Source organism: Nipponia nippon, unplaced genomic scaffold (assembly GCF_047370975.1).
Source record: "Nipponia nippon isolate SJK-2023a ecotype South Korea unplaced genomic scaffold, ASM4737097v1 scaffold_4, whole genome shotgun sequence".
Classification (NCBI taxonomy): Eukaryota; Metazoa; Chordata; class Aves; order Pelecaniformes; family Threskiornithidae; genus Nipponia; species Nipponia nippon.
Window position 1 is genome coordinate 74,694,998 of NW_028262358.1, and position 15,142 is coordinate 74,710,139.

The 15,142-nt window shown below is 43.5% G+C and overlaps 1 protein-coding gene across 5 annotated transcripts in view; it reads left to right on the forward strand.

Moving 5' to 3' along the window:
* FYN (FYN proto-oncogene, Src family tyrosine kinase) overlaps positions 1-15,142 on the forward strand; it is a 140,510-nt gene that overhangs the window by 77,520 nt on the left and 47,848 nt on the right. For 4 of the 5 annotated variants that reach the window (XM_087774425.1, XM_087774420.1, XM_087774424.1 and 1 more), the window contains exon 3: positions 8,788-8,922. The exons of the other annotated variant lie outside the window; for it this stretch is intronic. The gene's annotated coding sequence lies outside the window, so the exon portion shown is untranslated. The remainder of the gene's footprint in view (positions 1-8,787; positions 8,923-15,142) is intronic. 5 annotated transcript variants of the gene reach the window in all.

Consider the following 15,142-nt stretch of genomic DNA (forward strand, 5'->3'; position numbering starts at 1 on the left):
CCTCATTTGAATGTGAAAAGGAGCCCACATCCTTCCTGTGCCCTGCAAAGAATGCAGAAAGACTTTACAGAGAAAACAGATGTACTAATATGTATCACTTGTTGGGGGCAGGGGGAATCCAGGGTGCTGCCATTAAAGCAATGCTGAACTTGCAAGAAAACAAAAGCATCAGCATAGAAAATATAATGCTGGGAAGCTGACAAAGTTGCGACTGTTTTCTTCTGCTTACGTTTATGCTCCTGGCATCTGAAAAACTGCTCTGAAAAAAATATATACAAAAGAAAACATGTAGCCTCATTTTTCACACTCAAGAAAATCTTCACTGAACATGGTTAAGTGCCCAAATGCAAACAAAAAGCAGAAGCTCCAGCCCAGCCTTAGGGAAATCTTCTGCATTTCAGAGTCAATATTGCCTTGCCAGAAGAGCACACTACTGCCATCATAAACAAAACAAACATAACTTTTTAAAGCATCCCTTGATTTTATTTATATTTTTAATTTCCCTACCTCTCTAACACATAAATATGAAAGACTTAGTCCTGTCATCTTACCAAAAATGCAGGATATAGTGGGGAGGGTTTTAATGGTTTAATGGTTTTTAATGGTTCTCTGTCTTCCATACGAGAACAGCATGGAAGATAGAGAACAAATGAACCCTGGATGTTATTTCTACAGCTACAACTCAGAGTACTGTCCTTTCCTAACCCGTCTGTTTATCCCTTCCCAAGAACTTCAGCAATGAGCAGTCAGCTTGCAAAGCCGCTGGCGCTCAAAACTCCTCAAATTCAGCAACTTGCCTGATGCAGATTTGGCCCTGTAGTGGTATAGAGTCTGTTGCCAGCTTTTAGCTTGCAGACAGGAGGCAGTTGCATGTGGCCATTTATAATTTATTATATCCATGTATTGTCTGTCACAGTAATAAATAGGATAAGTGTAAGAGAAAGTTTCCTTTTAAAAAGCTACCTCAGACTTCCTAAATTAAAAACTGGCTTTGCAAAAGCAGAGAAGTGAAGCATAACCATCAGGTTTTTTTGTTCGGCAGTGGTAGCTGGGTAACGTCCATGGATGGGTGCAGCGCTTCATGAAGGCGTTGTGCTCTTTCCCTAAATGCAGCACAATGGCCACTTTCTTACAGCCTGCAATACTGAAGTTCAGGACCACAACAAAGACCCTTCAAAATTGATGCTTCCTGCTTGATGTACTGTTTGCATCTTCAGGAAGTGTTCTTAATTCACAGGAGTTTTAAAGGCGTTGACACAAAAATTACCAGCCATGGCTAAGACAGGCTCAATAGCCTCGAAAAGAGAAATTTTAAGCCCGCTTGCCTAAATCACTTGCATGAATTTGAATGCAGTACAACAGCTTGAGGTGTTTGAATTGCAGTTTAGCTGCAGGCTTGTTTTGTAGGGTCAGGGTAAATAAAATCTTGGCCTTGAAACCAATATCTGTGTTTTGGAACAAACATCTCAATGCAGCACACTGCAGAAGGAAGGAAGCAGAATAGAAATTAGATCACTTTCCTTTCCTGCATTATTTCTTGTAAGTGTAGTCTTCTTACATATGGAATACACATTTCCTGTTGTAAAAATATTGTAACAGCCTGCAGTAGCCAAACAACTGATAACCTACTGTCGCTGAAAACTGGAGTCGTATTAGACGAGCATGTTTAGAAGGAAGTGTTCAGAGCCTGCAGATGATCAGATCTCTCATGCTCTGAAAAGATAGTGAGTGTGAACGACATAGTAACTGCTGTGATTGTCATAACAACTGTAGCTTTGCAGTATGGAAGAAATAATAAACTTTGACTCTTCATACAAGCAGCAGTTTAGAGATATGGGTGCATTTGGTTCTTGCTTTTTGTTTTGTACCATGTATGCATTTAGACAAAATCATGTGGGTATCTTAACCTCTCTTTTTCATTGCCTTAATCCTAGAGTGCAGGTGCTTTATTTATCTCTGTCTACAGTAATACAGGTTTGCAACCCTATTCCACAAGTTGTCTTACAGCACCATTAATTCCCAGCTGCGCTAAGTGCACTGTCGCTGTACTGTCATAGCAGCCACAGAGGTGGGAATCCAATTTAATAACAGAATTATCAATCATAGAATCGTTTGGGTTGGAGGGACCTTTAAAGATCATCTAGTCCAACACCCCTGCCCTGGAAAGGGACATCTTCCTCTAGACCAGGTTACTCAAAGCCTCGTCCAACCTGACATTAAACATTTACAATGATGGGGCATTCACAACTTCTTTGGGCAACCTGTTCTCATCACAAAAAAATTCTTCCTATTTCCAATCCAAATCCACCCTCTTTCAGTTTAAAACTGTTGCCCTTTGTCCTATCATTACAGGCCCTGGTAAAAAGTCTCTCTCCCATCTGTCTTATAAGCCTCCTTCAAGTATTGAAAAGCCGCAATAAGGTCTCTCTGGAGCCTTCTCTTCTCCAAGCTGAACAACCCCAACTCTCTCAGCCTGTCCTCATAGGAGAGGTGTTCTAGCCCTCTGACCATTTTATGGCCATCCTCTGGACCTGCTCTAGCAGGTGCAAGATCTTGTACTGGGGACCCTAGAACTGGATGTAGTACACCAGTTGGGGTCTCATGAGAACGGAGTAGAGGAGAAGAATTGCCTCCCTCGACCTGCTGGCCACACTTCTTTTGATGCAGCCCAGGATACAGTTGGCTTTCTGAGCTGTGAGGACACGTTGCCGGCTCATGTCCAGCTTTTCATCCACCAATACCCCCAAGTCCTTCTCCTCAGGGCTTCTCTCAATCCCTTCATCATAGAATCATAGAATGTCCTGAGTTGGAAGGGACCCACAAGGATCATCGAGTCCAACTCCTGCCTCAGCATAGGACAACCCCAAAATTCACACCATGTGTCTGAGGGTGTTGTCCAAATGCTTCTTGAATATTGTCAGGCTTGGCGCCGTGACTACCATCCTGGGGAGCCTGTTCAAGTCCTCCACCACCCTCTGGGTGAAGAACCTTTTCCTAATATCCAACCTAAACCTCCCCTGGCATATCTTCCAGCTGTTCCCTTGGGTTCTATCATTGATTGCCAGGAAGAAGAGATCAGCGCTTCCCCCTCCTCTTCCCCTTGTGAGGAAGCTGTAGACCATGATGAGGTCTCCCCTCAGTCTCCTCCTCTGCAGGCTGAATAGACCAAGTGACTTCAGCTGCTCCTCATACGGCTTCCCGTCTAAACCCTTCGCCATCTTCGTGGCTCTCCTCTAGACACTCTCTAGTAGCTTTGTATCCTTTTTGTACTGTGGTGCCCAAAACTGCACACAGCACTCAAGATGAGGCTGCACCAGTGCAGAGTAGAGCGGGACAATCACCTCCCTCAACTGGCTAGTGATACAGTGCTTGATGCACCCCAGGACACGGTTGGCCCTCTTGGCTGCCAGGGCACACTGTTGGCTGATGTTCAACTTGCTGTCCACCAGAACCCCCAGATCCCTCTCCACAGGGCTGTTCTCCAGCCTCTCTTTCCCCAGTCTGTATGTACATCCAGGGTTGCCCTGTCCCAGGTGCAAAATCTGGCACTTGCCCTTGTTAAAATTCATATGGTTGGTGATTGCCCAGTTCTCTAATTTGTCCAGGTCTCTCTTCAGGGCCTCTCTGCCCTCAAGAGTGTCAACAGCTCCTCCTAATTTTGTGTCATCGGCAAACTTAGATAGTAATCCTTCAAGTCCTGCATCCAAGTCATTTAGGAAGACATTAAAGAGCACTGGCCCTAAGATGGATCCCTGTGGAACCCCGCTAGTGACTGGTTGCCAGCTCGATGTAACCCCATCTAACTATAACCCTTTGAGCCCAACCCATCAGCCAATTGCTCACCCATTGCATTATGTGTTTATCCAGCTGTATGCTGGACATTTTGTCCAGGAGGATACTGTGAGAGACAGTATCGAAAGCTTTACTGAAATCCAAAAAGATTACATCCCCCCAGTCTGTAAAGATACTGATGATTGCCCTGTCCCAAGTGCAGGACCTTGCACTTGGCCTTGTTGAACTTCATAAGGTTCACAGAGGCCCACTTCTCAAGCCTGTCAAAGTCCCTCTGGATGGCATTCCTTCCCTCAAGTGTATCAGCTGCACCACTCAGCGTGGTGTCATCCGCAAACTTGCTGAGGGTGCATTCAATCCCACTGCCTATGCCATTAATAAAGATATTAAACAGAAGCAGTCCCAATACGGACCCCTGAGGGACACCATTTGTTACTCATCTCCATTTGGACATTGAGCCATTGACTGCAACTCTTTGGATATGGCCATCCAGCCATTTCCTTATCCATCGAATAGTCCATCCATCAAATCCATTATCTCTCCAATTTAGAGACAAGGATGTTGCATGGGACCAAGTCAAAGACCTTACAGGAGTCAAGATAGATAGTAAACTTTTATTTTGGTTAAAGGCTTCTTCTCATTCCTAGTATTAGAAAAATGATTCAACCATACTTTTGCATCTTGACAAATGCTTTAAACAATAAAACACGACACCATGAGAAATTCAAGGAATTCCTTAGGACATTCAGTCGTATTTTTGATCAGCCTTTGTCCTCTGACTCTCTAGAGCAGCGATTCCAAAGTTTTCCTTCTGGATGGTTACACAAGGAGCAGGACACCACATGCTCCAGGGACTAAAATGTTTGATAATTCCTGATGATTGGTGGTCTTACAACACTTATTCCCTGAACATTACAACATTTAAGCAGATCCCAACGTAGCTGAAAAGGTTCTGCACTCTTCTCTCAGAGACCATGCTTCTTATGGTCATTCAAAAGGTTAATTTTTTATCTGTCTGTCCATTGTGGTCAGACAGCAGATGCAGACTTTTATTGTGGTAGCGTGACCCATGCAAGTAGCTGCAGAAAAGGGAAGTGAGAATCCATTTCTTCACAAGACTTTCTCTTCTTGGCACACAGAAAGGGGAAGCCTTGAGGATCTCATCTGAGTTTTGTGTGATACCATTACAGACAGTCTGTCTGCAAGGATGGATGGGGAGCTGGAGGAATGGGAGAAAAGGAAAATTGTGAGTAGCAGAGGTGGAAGTCTTTCTTAGGAGAGGAGGTAAGAGAGGGAGGAGGGAATCAGCTTGGGATCTGTTTCTTTGTTCTGTTTTCATTGTATAAAGTTGAGGGACAAGCCACATTCAACCCTGGTATTTTCCCTTATGAGTTCTGAAAAACTGTACCATTGATGTGTGTTTTTTTTCTCTTTTCCTTTTATACAGAAATTATTTCAGGAGCAACAGCGACCAGGTAGTGAAGAAAATCTTTAGCTTAATCTTTTATTCTCAAGATAGTCATCATGGCTTCCTTGATCTGGTTTCCTACCATAATTCATCTTTCCCATGGAAAAAATATCCCCAGCTTCTATTCTTGCTGTCCCTGTTCAGAAAAATCAGCGTTGCCTCAATGTTCTCTGACATCAAACTATGCAGCCTTGAAGTTGGTAGAGCTTGGGCATTTAAATGAGTGGCAAGGCAGGAAGGTTTCATCCTGACAGTCATATTGAAAGCAGGTCTGTGAAGTCCCCTAGATTTTAGAAGAATGGGAGAAAGGGAAGAAGAGTAGTTTGCTTTAAGGTGAGGGAACTATGTTAGGAACTCTTTTGAAGGTACTATGGCCATAAAGGCCTGAATTACGCTGTTCCTGGGGTTTTAGATTAATATCCTCTACAGAACAGATGTTTCGTGCGTGTTATGTGCAAAGAGCCAATTATATATACAAGTCATGTAAATTTAAGCTGTAAATGAAATGCTGTGTATACATCCAAATGATACTTTTGAAACGTTTGTCTTGGTTCTCCCTTTCTTAGACAGCATGTATTAGTTTTGCTGCCGAGAGGTGGGCATGTGTTTGGCTCGGTTTTGGGCTGTGCTTTGTTTTTTCTTATTGTTTTCTTCAGGGAGGAAAGGAGATTGGGTAAAACTCTTTTCTGGTCTCTGTTGACATCAGCACATTCGATCTGCCTGCGTTCAAAAGAATTATGTCAAACCAATTGCCTGCATTTGTTTCTTAGTGTGTTCTCCAGCAGCACTGTCGCCTGAGGGTCAAACATTAAACTGGAATTGGGGCAGAAACTGCAGCCAGCCTCAGGTCAATGATGCCTGTTGAGATTTGTGAAAGTGACACTTCTGGAGTTCATTCCATTAACTTCCATAGCATTTCTATGTATGGTCTGGGTGATTTACAAAGGCAGATGGGATGGTTAGTCTGACATTCTCCCATTTAATTCTTTCTCTGTGTGTCTGGAGTAAAAGGACAAGCCTCGCATCTGACTTACTTCTTAATATTTCAAAAAGATTTTTTAAATCCATGTATTAAAGCTGTTTGCTTCAATGTAGTTTCTATCATTTATGTTTAGGAAGAATACCACAGTAACTTCAACCGTAAAAATAAATTTGTGGAGTCCAGTCTATGCGATCTTCGTAATGGTACATCTTTTGACATAAGCAAGCCTTTACAAGGCTTAAAAACACAGTTGCACATGCGCTTAGCAGAACACCCTAATGCTGTAGGATGTATCTGGGGTTGTGCCAGAGGAAAAGGGAGGAAAACGCATCCAGGAGGGCAGAAAGTATTAAGATGCAAAAATGCACAATTCGAACTGTACTTCAGCAAGCTTTGGTTCACCTTTTATTAGTATCTCTGAAACCTCGCTCTTGATCAGCTTTCCCAAAACTTTTGCTCTTTTCGTGACTAAAGAATTGCCAATCACAGTTTTGAGTCTTGAGATCTGTTGATAGGAATACCAGGTATACCAGAGGCCAGGTGGTGGGGTGTGTGTGAATGCATGTGCGCATATATATATATATATATATATATATACACACCACACTTGGGCAGGCCTTTTTCCTCCCTAAAATTTTCACAAGCTTTCTTGCTTTAGTTCACCTTGCAGAAGTTTTGTACTACAATAGTTTACTTTCGATGGAATGTTTCTTTTATGTTTGTAACATAGCACTGAGATTTCACTATGCTATGTATGCTGTGTTTGACCAGACATCACTTACTGAAAGTGACTGAAAGTTTGAAAAACATGGGTTTTTCCCACCTGTTGAACAGAAAAAATATCTGTAGAACCATAATTAAATATAATTAAATGTTTGTATGAAATGATGCCTTCTAAATCTCTGGAGTGGCGTATGTGAACCAATGCTGAGTTCAAGTAATTGAGATTATTTTATCTGTTTTATTTGCAGAATTTACACTGCAGCATTCAGTCATAAGTGGGTTTATTCCAGAAGCTTAAAATGAGCTGATGCCAGCAACTGGCACAAATCAAACACTCCCCAGCCTTCCCCACTCCTGCACATTGACAGAATTAATACTTTCTGGCCAAAGGCCCAGGTTAAGACAGACAGCACGGACAAAAGCTTCCACTGCATCCTTAAAAAAACACCAAACCTAAATATTGGCAAGCTGTGGGATGAAGCAAATTCAGTAGCCAGGGCCCCCCACTGAGCACGTGGTCCTTAGGAGCCCACCTACCGGACCCCATCCTTGGGACACAGAACCAAAAGCTTTCTTGGCAGCACCCAGTTCCCTTGGCAGGGTGAAAGGGAAGAAGACATGTGGATATCCCAAGTGAACTGGGAGGTGCCTGCAGGAGCAGTGCTCACGTCCACTCACCCTGCTTAAAGGCACTAACTTGTTTTCCTGAAGAAGGTAGCTAGTCCATCAGTTCATCCCGAAAGGTTGAAGTTGGGAGAGGAAATATCTGTGAGGTATGGGGGACTCCTTCCCTCAGCCTAATTCTCTGAGGTCACCTTCTGTGGCTGGGGGAACCTGGGATGGGATCCCAGGCAGATCCCTGGGATGAGATCCTAGTAGCAGGCAGCAGATGAAGTGAACTGCTGAAGCAAAGAGTCACAGGTACTCTCTCAGTGGCAGAGCTGTAACAACCCCCATCAGTTTCCTAAAAGTTGTTTCCTTGGCATCTCAGTGTGAGGAGCTTTGCACAGTGAGGTTTTGTGTGGAGCCTGGTGCTGGGAATTCAGAGATGGCTGCCTGCAGATCCTGCAGAAGACAGACAGTTGGGTGTCATCCGTACTTAGATGGCACCTCAGCCCCAAAAGGCTGGGGTTTCCCCTGGAAATATTTTGAAGGCCATGAGTAGGAAGGTTGCCAGGATTACTACCCTGAGAGGGGAGAGAATGTTTCTTAATGGAAACACAAAACACTGTCGGATGCAGTGACCACTCACCTGACCTCCAGCTTGATGCAGGCAGTAGATCTCACCTGCAGGAGCTCCTGCTTCATGCCTAATAACCCAAGCTGCATGGGTGTGCATCCTTTTTAAATCAAGCACAGTTATTTTCACAGCTTTGCAGAGATGGACAGTACATTACAACCTATGGTGTAAAGGGTTAATTACTGGTTAATTGCCCATAACAGATCATTGCTGAAAAAGCAAAACAAAATTGCCTGTTCACAGCCTGGATTGGATTAGTTTTCAGTTCCAATGTGTTTTCCACCTTTGCTAGATTAGAGCCCGCTGTTACCAAATTTATTCCCCGTATGAATACTCCTATACTGCGAACAAAATAACAAAATTCTCTTTAAGCTTTTTGTTTATAACAAAGCCTTCTGCTACCCAGTGTTTTCAGTTCTTTAATCTCTCTCCCCTGAACACTCTTCCAATTTTTCCAACACTTTATTTGAAAAATGGAGCAGCAGAACCTGATACATTATTCACAGAGCAGAGGAACGAGAGCCAAATACAGCGTCACTGTAACCTACCTACTCATCTTTTGATTTTCATTTGTTTGTACAGCTGAGGCTCGCGTTAGCCCTTTTGGCCACAGCCTTGTGTGGGGAATTCATGTCGAGCTGATTGCCTCCCAGGACCCCCGGTCTCATATTCAGTCTCTGCTTCGGAGGATAGAGTCCTCTCTCTCCCTCTCATCCTGTAAGTATGGCCTGTATTCTTTATTCTACTAAGGCATTTGGCCATATTAACACCTAAACTGTTTTCTCCCATCTTTCCACAGACCCCAGTTGCGCTGTGTCAGGCTTGTCCTTTCGTTGTTTGTTTTTTACTGTCCCCAGTCCCATATCTAACCATAATGACTTAACTTTAATCCAGGTAACTGATAAGGCTATTAAATAGTAAAGGGATGATCACCAATACCTGTGGAAACCCAATAAGAACCCATCTGTTTGCTAATAGTGTCCCATTTACAGCTACGCTTTGGCTTCATTCATTTATCAACTTTTTAATACATTTAATATGATTGTGGACTCAGAAGTGACTTCAGTATAAAATACATTTGAGATTTTTGCCTGACCTCATACAGTGCTCTCCATCTATGGAGTCCTGCTCTCCATGTACAGATCAAGATACTCCATACAACCTGCAAAGCATTCAGTTTCTTTATAAAGATGTTCTACAGAACAAGTCGAATGACTTAGACTTGTAATACTGTCAACAACGCTGCCTTCATCAAGCAAACTTGTAATTTTTGCAAGAAATGACATCAGATTAGTTCAACAGGATCTGTTTTCCTTAAAGCCAAGTTGATTGACTTTAATTATAGAGCTTTTTTTTTTTTAATATGTTATTAATTGAGTGCTATGTTGGTTGTTCTATCCTATGCGAAATACTGGAAACTCAGCCAACTGGCCTGTAATTACTTTTTACCCTTCTCAAACAGTGGCCCAACATGAGTCTTCCTCCTGCCCCTGGTCCTTCCCCAGTGGCCCAGACCTGCTTTAGATGCAGCAGTAGCAGCTCCAAGGCTAGCTCTCTAAAACCTTCCAAGACAAGTTTATTTCTAGCAACTAACCTGAAACACCTAGAATCATGTATCTGCTGCTTAACGTCCCCTCTCCAGGGGCTGCTCTGGTGGGAAGTCATTTCGTCACCATCATAAACAGATCATCCGGCCTTTTACGTGTGGGCTAATCAGAAATATTTATTGAATAACTTCTGCCGCTGTCGTATTGTTATGAACAAATCTACTACTTTTATTGTTCAGAATTTATCTTTCATAATCTGCTTAGAAAAATAAAAAATTATATATCTGATTCTATCTGCCTTAATTTTTCCTAGTATCTTCTTGCTTCCTCTAGATAATCTTTATTTTACATTTTTAATCATTATTATCTTTTCCCCTTTTCCCCTTCATGTGTTGGTTTTGTATATAACATTTTATAAGTTTTTTTCACTTCCCTGGTAAACCCAGCTGTTTGGTTTTTTCGTTGTGTGTTATTTTTATCTAGCCCAGTCTTGTTTTCACGGCTGTAACATTGTAGGCATTTAGGAAATGTCTTAAACCGCTTGCAGATGTCATCAACTTTCTGTAGGTTCTGTCTTCAGCCTGATTTGACTCCCATTCACTATAGTTTTGTGAAATTGCCTCTCAGAAAGCATGCAGTGTGATTTCAGTTTATGTATATATGAAGAGCATATGTTCATATACTGCATAAAATTTTACTAGTCTGGATTTGATCGCAGACGACGTTAGTTATTTGCACAGAAAGGGTCGTTCCTTTTCAGTCTAAACAACCGGTAACCTTCTGATTTGTGATCATTTCCTCCTTACTGAGACTGAGTCTAGAGTAGGGATTCTGTGGCTCCTCTGCTAAACCGCATATGACTCACAGGCAGTTGAGGTGTAGCTACATCATACGACCAGTGCTAAGTTGTGCTTGTGCTGGCTCCTGCCTGCTGCTGGCCCTGGCTGGGCAGGGAGCAAGTCAACAGGTCCTGCTGCGCCTGGCGTGCTGGGGTGACCGCTGTGGGGTTTAGTTGTGTGCGGTGGAGTTTAGCTTCATCCCACAAGGTCTTCACATTGTGGTCATCGTGCTGTGAACTGCTCCTGAATTCTCCATTCCCTTTGATGCTGCAGGGCCTATGCTGTAAATGACTCATTTAGCTAATCGGCAAGAGCTTTAGTTCACAGGGTTAGGAAGGCTGATCTTTCCTTTAAATTAGGAGTTAGTAACTTGTCATTCATAGCATTTTGGAAAGTACAGTCATGTTTTAGTGCTAGTGACATACGGTCTCTGGCATAAATTGTTTGGATTGAATGTCCCTGAGATAACACAAGGGTGTTTTTATACTTGTTGTACATAGCTGTTGAAGAAGCCAGTCATCCTGCACTCTACAGTGATTCCAAAGGTCTGTAACAGATACCAACTAATAGCCCACCTTGGGTGTATCTTGATTCATAAATATCCAAGATTACTTACTTCCAAGTTGTCAGTCACTCAGACAGATATCATTTGTGACATATAGGGCCTATTTCCCTCTTCCATTTGGACTTCTTAAATTGGTTATCACTATTTCTTTTAATATTCTAATAATCTAAATCTAGCTATTAGTTTTCAGGAGTATTATTTTGCGCTGCCACTCTGCAGGTAGAGGGTTTATCCAGTTTTTCAGATGCTTGTAATCAGCATATAGGCAACTGAAAAAGGTCATCAAAACCTCTGCTTTGGTTAATGTTGTGCTTGATATGTTTTTGTGCTGAATGCGCTTTCGGTTGCTTATTTAATCAGACTTGCCTAGCCAGCCTGGATTACAGAGCATGCCTTCGCTCCCTATCAAGAGGTCACTTTCTCTTTACAACACAATCCACAAATCTAGAGTCTGTCCCCTGTGCAGTCTTGAGTTTTTTCTCTTTCAGTGCTAGGAAACAGGGAGGAAGCCCAGGCAGGATCTCCAGATCTCCTGAATTGTCAACAGTTGTGTAGTCCATGAGGTGTATTACAAAACAGTCACCTCCAGTGAAACCCTGCCTGTCTTCTCCAGATTATCACCCAGTCCTGCACTTCCCTTTTGTGTCTTAAATGCAAAGAAACAGAGAAACTTCTGTTGTCTGCCTCTTCCTCACACACTGCTCTTTTCATCCTGCTGATGAGGATGGCTGGAACCATCCTCTGGGGCACTTTGGGTCAGTGCTTTTCAACTGCTTATGCTCAGAGAACGAGTCAAACCAGGGAGGACGTGCAGGCAGTGCGAGGGGGAGCTCAAGCACCACCGGCGAAATGCTGGCACAGTGTCCAGTGCATGTGTATTTGCTTGGTCATGCGTGTGCTATGAGCTTGTGGACCACCTGATGATTTATGGACCCCAGTGCTCCCTGGATCGCAGGTCAAGGAACACCACTGTAGATAATCCTGCATGCTAGGTTGAGCAGATGTCCACTTGGGCAAACAGCCACACTCTGTTCAGTGTGACTAACAGGATCTTCAGGTGTGTTTTTAGAGCTCTGCAAATCTATCTCCATTCACAGGCCAGATTTAAAGTACAGTTTCTTCTCCTAGGCATATAAACCTTGAGAAAGAATGAAAGAGGGAGCAAGAGAAATAAAGAAATCACACTTTCTCTGGCTCGAGGGGAGGGACTATTAAAAAGTGTTTGCGTCTGCTGTTTTTGTCACTCACTGAGTAGCAGAAAATTGAACTGAAAGAGACTCACCCATTCTCCTGACCAGAGGCAGTTCCATGCCTGGCAGATACTCGTCTAGCCTTCACATCACAGTAGGCAATCTGTTCCAGGTTGTTTTGCTGTCCTTGCCAATAGAAAGAATTTTCTTCCCTGACACCTAATTTAAATATCCACAGCTTCCATTTAGTCCATTATCTCAATGTGACTTTCTGATTAGGCCATGAAGGATTAAAGTAGGACCTCCTATAGCTGCACTGAGGAGATGATTGCAAGAGCTCTAGGCTAAAGGACCAGGTTCTGGACCCGTAGCTTAGAGTCACCACACATCAGCATCCCTTACAGATCATTCCCTGAGCAGTATCTGTAATGACCTCAGGTTCATGATGAAATCAAATTCTCTCTTCTACTTCCCCTCAGATGTGGACATGGTTTAGTGGTGGACTTGGCAGTGATAGGTTAATGGTTGGACTCAATGATCTTAAGGGTCTTTTCCAACCTTTATGATTCTATGAAACTTAAAAATTGATCTACCATATGCTTAGTGATATTTAGGTATTTTGATCAATGTGGAAGGGCCCTCTAGCTGTTTGCTGCCTTCCTTTGGAAAATGCTCACTAACCTAGCAGAATCTATTTTTCATGGCCCTTAGCTGGCATCTGATCCCTTTTTAAGCTCCATCCTCTCTGGCTAATAGAAGGGACCTTCCTGCATGATTTTCCCCACCATCACCGCTTTTTTAAACTCTAACTCCTGCCTTTTGAAGCACATGTATTTCTTGTTGGCTCATTCTCCTCTGGGCTGTGATGTTCTGCTTCAAGCACTGCAACCACCTAAGAGACAGGGCAGGCTGTGGGATTAATCACCAAAAATGAAAACTCAACAGTCCTACAACCATATACATGGATGCAAAGACAAAGAGGACAATACATCGAGGACAGAAGGCATCTGTCCAGCATTGTTGTTTTGTGCTCCTCTGTTGCTGCTGCTGGTATCTTGAATGCTGGTATCTTTTCAAAAGACAGAGGGAGAGGGAGACAGAAAGAAAGACAGAGAGAGACAGAGAGGAGCAGGCCTTTTGGGATGTAGGTCCATGTGTATCAGTTTCAGTACTACCTCCTAGAGTTCCCTGAGGTAGCAGTGGGGTACCTCATTGGGCTTTGTGGTACTGCAGGGTCCACTCTGAGCTGAGCAGTATTGATCCACCTTTGGAGGCAGAGGGACTTTGCTGTGGGTCACTGGTCCTCAGCAGAAGCCAGGGAAGGGGACAGTAGCTTCTCTTTTTCCTCCCATTCTTGTGGATTCTGCCTCAATTCCCCTCCTATTACTCATCTCCTGGTCTACCGATTGCCCCATCCAGGTTTGTGTAGGTTATCTCTGTTTCTAGGGGCTTTTCCCAGCCTTTTGGCACCAAGGACTGTGTGTGGTTAAAAGGAAGGAGAGACAGACCATAGACTTCCTAGAAGACATCTCTGGTGGCACAGATGAAGCCTGCAGCAGCACAGGATTGTAGAATATGTGGAGCTGCAGTTTGTAGGGTACTTGGCAAAACAGAGTTGAGAGTCACTGGTCTTAGTGGCCTTGTGGCTGGACAGCAGAGGGCTGTACGCATCAATGCTGCCACTCTTCTGTAAGAGAGAATGCAAGTTAAGACTTGTCTCCTTCCATGTCCCATTGTCCAGGGTGGTTTTCACTACCATCTCAGCCTCCCACTCTCTTGTTTTCCAGATTTAAAAATCTATGCTAAAAATGGACTAGATGGTAATATGTCATCTTTGTAATCCTGACAAATTAATCTCCAGGTAGTATCTCAGTTCTTGCCTGTCTGGTTAACATGGCTTAACCTGTGTGCCTCTGAAGTTATTTTCTGGACCAAAACCATCACTTACATATTACTCACTGTGGTGGGTTGACCCCAGCCAGCAGCTAAGCCCCCCACCCAGTCATTCGCTCACTGCCCTCCCAGCAGGATGAGGGAAAGAATCGGAAGGGCAAAAGCAAAAGAACTCATGGGTTGAGATAAAACCAGTTTAATAAGTGAAGGAAATGAAAAGAAAACAAGTGATGCAAAGGCACTCACTCACCATCTCCCAGCAGCAGACTGATGCTCAGCCAGTCTCCAAGCAATGGCTACTTTAAAAAAACTCAACTTTTATTGCTGAGCACAACATCATATGGTGTGGAATATCGCTTTGGTCCATTGGGGTCAGCTGTCCTGGCTGTGTCCCCTCCCAACCTCTTGCCCACCCCCAGCCTACTCACTGTGGGGGCAGAGTGAGAAACAAAGAAAGTCTTGATGCTGTGCAAGCACTGCTCAGCAATAGCTAAAACATGGGGGTGTTATCAACACTGCTTTGGTCACAAAGCTAAAGCACAGCAGGGTTTGGGCTGCTATGAAGAAACTTAACCCTATCCAGACCCAGTATACTTACCTAAGCTGTCGTACAGAAGTAAGCTGTCATACATTGAAACCACAGTGGCAACAGCTGGGTCTGAGAAAACTGATCTCACTAATAGCACTGTGTATGTGTAGGCAGGCTTTTCGTGTCTTCCCGTTACTGATGTAGTCAGTACCTTCAGCACTCTGGTTGCTTACTGGCCTTTGTCACCCTGTGGTTGCCACCTTGTCTGGGGTCTCTCACTGTAAGCATCTTTGCTGTTGCAGCTGAAGCCAGCTGCAGTGATGGTGAGAAGACTGGGGATTTCTTTGTGACCTGGCTACAGGCAAATTTTTGCT